The sequence below is a fragment of the Arvicola amphibius genome, chromosome 15 (assembly GCF_903992535.2).
Source record: "Arvicola amphibius chromosome 15, mArvAmp1.2, whole genome shotgun sequence".
Classification (NCBI taxonomy): domain Eukaryota; kingdom Metazoa; phylum Chordata; class Mammalia; order Rodentia; family Cricetidae; genus Arvicola; species Arvicola amphibius.
The window spans coordinates 19269221-19275220 of record NC_052061.1 but is presented as its reverse complement, the minus strand read 5'-3'; positions in this window follow the sequence as shown (position 1 = coordinate 19275220).

Sequence of the window (6000 nt, the reverse complement as noted above, 5' to 3'; positions counted from 1 at the left end):
TATTCTCTCTTGATGTTCTCTGGATCCCACAAAGATCCCAGTTTATATACACATACAGACACAATTAGCAATTCTTTAGGCAATAGCAATGATATCAATCATGCATCTCACAGGACCAAAAAGGCAGATAAGGCCGACAAAGTGGGCACCTGTTAGCTTTCTTCTGTCTCAGAGGGGGCGTGACTGTGAAACACCTCGGCACATCTGACAAGGTAATTAGAGGTAATTAGGGCTATGCTTTCTAAAGGGAAAAGGGGAGTTTGTGTGATAACTACATTTGTGTGGATAGTTAAGCAAGAGTTTATAATTGATAAACATAGCTACATTTATATGTGATATGCGATGTGAATTAATATTAGCAATGCAAATGGAAATAAAGCCAAGCAATGGGATGCTTACCTTTAATCCAGCATTTGGGTGCCAGTGGCAGGCAGATTTCAGTGAGTTTCAGTCCAGTCTGGTCCACATAGCTAGTTCCATAATAATGTTGTGGAATAATGTTGCATTATTGTGGAACCAGCGCTCTCTAACCAGGGCTGCATAGAGAGACTCTGTCTTAAAATAAATGGAAATAAACAAAAAGGATTGGAATCAAGAACCAAAATTTGCCTTGGCAAAGCAACCAAGATAGACAGACTTATACAAACCGCCATCATCAAAACTGCTCAGCCTTACAGCTTTAGTGTTAATCAGTACATTCTGACATGGAGGAAAGATGTGAGAGCATTCTTCTGTGAGAGGTTACAGGCCAGCGACTGACAGATCTCAGTGGATCCTCCTCTTGGCCAGCGCAAAGCCAAAATGAAGACACTCAGAGGGAAGCAAGGGAAGAAGGACCTATCAGCTGCAGCAGGAAGGAGAAGCAGGGCATCATCTCTACAGCCAGGCTCTCCTAAACCAAAGAACAGGTGTGAATTTATAGGAAGGCCACACTTGTTCCTATAGGTAGGGTGCATTACTGTGCATGCCCAGTGTGTGCTGCACAGCTTATCTGGAAATAAAGGGCCACCTGTCACTGACACAGTGACTGCCCTTGATGGTGCAGGTCAGTGAAGCTACATGAGACCTTGTTTCCAAACCAAAATATAGGAGCTGGGGCTAAAGCTCCATCTGGAGAGGCTCTCTGCTTCCTGACTGTGGATGCCATGTGAGAGGCCGCCTTCAGCTCCCACTGCCATGGCAGACTCTACCCTCCAACCTCCTCAAGTCACTGTTGTCTCAGCAACAGGAAATAACCAACGCACCACATCACTGTGTTGAACACAGGTTTCCGGTGTTTCTGAATGTTTGGTGGCTGAGGACAACGCCTCGTGTTATCGATCTCTCAGGTATAAAGAAACGCCAACATTAGCACGTCAGCTCTCATCCTAAAGGGAATAAGAGATGGTTTATTCTGGAGTCATTTAGAGTGAGCATGGCCTGGGAACTCAAATTTAGGTTACACAAAATTCCATGTTCCAATGTGGAAACCATTTCACAGGGTTTGTATAGTTTTACAGAACAAAGTCAAAACAAATTTACAATAAATTTGTAGGCACACCAGAGATGCCAGTACATCGTGATGTGGGGAGTGGTATTCTATAGGCTCAAGAGGTGATCTGATGACATCCTTAGAGCCCTCCGTTTGGAGAAGCTAATGTTCTGCTAAGTGAATAGCTTCAGGGTATTTATTTATTATCCTGAGGTGCTTATTTTGATACAATTGTAGCAGGGTGGTGGTGGCACACACCTTTAATCCCAGCATACAGAGGAAAGCAGATCTCCAGAGTTCCAGGACAGCCTGGTCTACAGAGTGAATTCCAGAACAGCCAGGGATAGACAATGAAACACTGTCTGTTTTAAAAAGCCAAGGAAAGGAATGGAGAAAGGAAGAAACTCAGTTACAGAGTGGGGACAAGAAGCTAAAACTAGCTCAAAGTAAAGTAATTAGCCTCTGACCTCTGGCACGAATAATAAAAACCCAGAGACAGATATTGGGGTTCAAGTTAAAGATCAGGAACGCAAAGTGACGACACTAGTAGAGATATACCTTTCCCCCTACAAAATCTTCAGATCCAAAGGGCGAGATCCCATCTCCATGAATCCTCAGACTCCTCACTCCAGTGTGTTCCTGTCTCTTCCCCTTTTGATGTCTCCGCCACCCTAGTACTGGGATTAAAAGTGTGTAGCTCCCATACACTGGAATTAAAGGTCTGAGTCACCACCATCTAAATCTGTTTCTGATTCAATTTCGTGTAGCCCAGGGTAGCCTTGAACTCAAAGAGATCCATCTGCCTCTGTCTCCCGAGTCCTGGGATTAAAGATGTGTGCCACCATTCCCTGGTCTCTGGTGGTTTAGCTTTGCATTCTAATCTCGAGGCAAACCTTATTTAGTGAAATACACATAAAATCTCACTACACTGAACCTATCCAATTCTAACATGACCACAGTAGTGAAATTCCACCTGGTCCATCTGTCTCTGCAAACACAACACAGACTCCTTCCGGGAGGTGTGCTGCTGCTGCTGCTGCTGTTGTTGTTGTTCACAGCCAGACAGCATCTTTTCAGACATTTCTGTTCACATAATCTAAGTGAACTATTTTCTTCATAATACAAAGTAAATTAAACCAGGTATGGGGAAGTACACCTGGAATACCAGCACACAAGAGGTAGAGGCAGGAGGATTCCCATGAGTTCAGTGCCAGTTTAGGCTATATAGCAAGTATATCTGATAGCCACATGCTGTGAACACACACACACATAGGAACACACATACATATAGGACCACACACATACACACACAGTATAATAAAAATAATAACTGAAAGAATTTGGAGGCACTGTCAGACATGGGCTCACGCCTGCAGTTCAAGAACCTGGGAGACAAAGGCAGGAGGATCAGAGGTTCCAGGTCATTTTTAGCTACACAATGAATTTGAGGCCAGCTTGGGCTACATAAGACCCTGCACCCTCCCATTTTGTAGGTATCTGGGGGGGGGCATTAATCTTTTTCCAGGATTCAGGTTGCATCAGGGAATCTATCTTCCACCTTCTGAGTTTTTGGACATAAGCTGCTCTTCCTCCCCTGTGAGCACCCAGGTCTGTCTGTTCCGGGTTCTCCCTTAACAGCCTTCTCTCACCTGGTGTGTGCCTATGCTGCTGGGATAAGAAAACATTGCTGAATCCAAAGCTGTGAAAATGTATTAAGATGTTTTCATTTCCTTTTTAAGGAAAGGTCACATGGAACTCATGTTGTTCTTAACATATGCCTAGGGATGACCTTGAACTTCTGATCCTTCTGCCTTCACCCCCATATGCTAAGATTACCACGTGTGCCAACATGCCTGGCGTCCCCTCCAAGAGCTAAGCAGGACCAACCCTGCTTAGCTGATGGGATGTGGCTGTATGGTCATAGTCCGGGATACCTGGAGTGTGATACGGGTAGAGAGTAAAGCTCCCAGCTTGTAGAAAAGATAAGTACCAAGCAGTCACATGATTTGCTTATTATATATTGTTCACAATATATAGGAATAGTCTGGAAGGTAAACTCATCCACCAAGCAGCACAGTTGACTCTCTGCTCTGCTGATTTACTAGCTGAGTTAGAGTCAACAGGTTTTGTTTTGTTGCTTTTGTTTTTTGAGGCAGGGTTTCTCCATGCGTGTAGCACTGACCTTCCTGGAACTCACTCTGTAGACCAGGCTGAACTCAAACTCAGATCCACCTGCCTCTGCCTCCTGAGAGCTAGAGTTAAATACGTGCACTACCATCTCTTGGTGAGTCAGAACATTTGAAAAGACACATTTTTATTATTTTTAATTATGTGTGTGTGTAGGCATGTACATGTGAGTTCAGGTGCATGTGGAGGCTAGAAGGAATGATCTTCTGGGGTGGAACTCACAGGTGGCTGGGAGCTGCCTGATGTGGGTGCTAGGAATGGAACTGGGTTTCCTGAATGACAGTCTTAGTCTCTGAGCCATTTCTCCAGCCCAGAGTGAGATGACGTGAGAGTAAGGGGTACGCTACATGTAATCTCAGCCCTTGGAAAGGAGGCAGGAGTCTGGGAGTTCAAGGCAAACCTCAGTTGTATAATGAGAATCTGCCTTAAAAAACATTTTGAGAAAGGGTCTTTTGTAGTCCAGGCTGTAGCTAAGAACTTCTGCTTACATGTAGCCCCCCATCCATGTAGCTAAGAACTTCTGCTTACATGTATCCCCCATCCATGTAGCTAAGAACTTCTACTTACATGTATCCCCCATCCATGTAGCTAAGAATTTCTCATCCTCTGCTTCCACTTCTGGATACTGGGATTCCAGAATGCATCACCACATCTGCTTACAAGGGGCTGGGGATTGAGGCCAGGGCTTCGTGTGTGATGGTGAAGCACTCTGCCGACTGAGATACATCCCCAGCTCACCTCTAGAATTCTCAAGCCAACATCAGGCAGTTGTTATAATGTGCTTCTCTTTCAGCCTGAATTGCCTGACCTAGAATGTCTCAGCTAGGGTTTCTGTTGCTATGATGAAACACCATGACCAAAAAGGAAGTTGGGGAGGAAAGGGCTTATTTGGCTTACACTTCCACACCGTAGTTTATCATTGAAGCAAGTCAGGACTGGAACCTAAAGGCAGGAGCTGATGCAGAGGCCAGGGCAGAGCGCTGCTTACTGGCTTGCTCATCATGGTTTACCCAGCCTGTTTTCTTTTTCTCTGTGTAGCCCTGACTGTCCTGGAACTCACTCTGTAGACCAGGCTGGCCTCAAACTCAGAGATCCACCTGGGACCACCAATTCGTAGATGGCACCACCCTCAGGAGAGCAGGAGAGGAATCAAGTGGCAAAGATGGCTACCAGGTCTTAAGTAGCCTATAGGCACGGTCTTGAGGAGCCCCAAGGAGTGGTTGACTCTTGGCAGGCTTTCTCAGGGGCGGACTTTGAGGATGGCAGTTCTAGGGGAGGGGCTGCCGCTTGGCGCACTAAAGGCGGGGTTTGGAATGGGAAGAGTGGCACCAGAACACGGCATGGGCCCCAAGCTGGAAATCCCAAACAAGCACTGCATTGTCTTTAGGCTTCTGTCCTATTTCCATCTGGGGTCATTACCAGGCCTTAGAATTCCCGTGGTCCTGCATGAAGCAGGCCTTCATCCCAGGGCTCTGCAACGCAGTGGGCATTACATGTGGACCGGAATGATGCTCTCGGGGCTCCTCCCTCTCACCCCGAGGCGGGAAGGCAGGGTCAGGAGCTGTGGAGCTTTGTTGATGCTGTCTCTATCTAGAAATCAAACGTGGTCAATCCCAGGAGCCCTTCTCCTTCTGGCGAAAGTACAATCAGCTCATTGGTCACTGCTAATACACGGTGTCCACGTGTGGGCAGGCTCTTTAGCACAAGAAGTCCCCAAAGCCGCTAGCCTTTCACTGAGCTGCCATGATGGACTGGTGCATTGCTCACAGCCATTCTTAGGTCTGTCTGGGGACATGGGTGTCTTGTCCTCAATGGTTACTGTGAGTGACAGCCATATTCCTGGGGGAAACAAGGCCTCAGCCTCAGGGAAGGGAAGTTTCTGCTCTAAACCCCATCTTCTCTCCACCTCCTGCCATCACTACAGCATAGGATACAACCACTCTTGCATTCCCTGTGTTTTGTGTCTTGTTGAAATTTGCTCTGTTGTCTAGTGCCTGAATTAGGGCATCGGTAATTGGGCGGGCCCAGTGAAGAAACCAAAATAGCCCACTCTGTGGGTGGGAAGGGGAAAAGTTTATTCTAAACCGCCTAGGTTGTCTCTCAGGAAAGCGGAGAGGGAAATCTCCAGGGTTCTAAGGGAAGCGGTACCTGGGAGGAAGGGAGCCTGAAGCTGGAGTGGGATCTTTGAAGTGGGCAATGAGCACTGTGGGTAGGGACTGAGCGTGTCTGATGGCCAGCATGGACCTCGATAGGCTGATAGGCACTAAGGGCACAAGTTAATAAGAGTCATATGTCCCTTTCGGTAGAGATAAGGAGAATGACTTTTTGGCAGGTGGGGATTG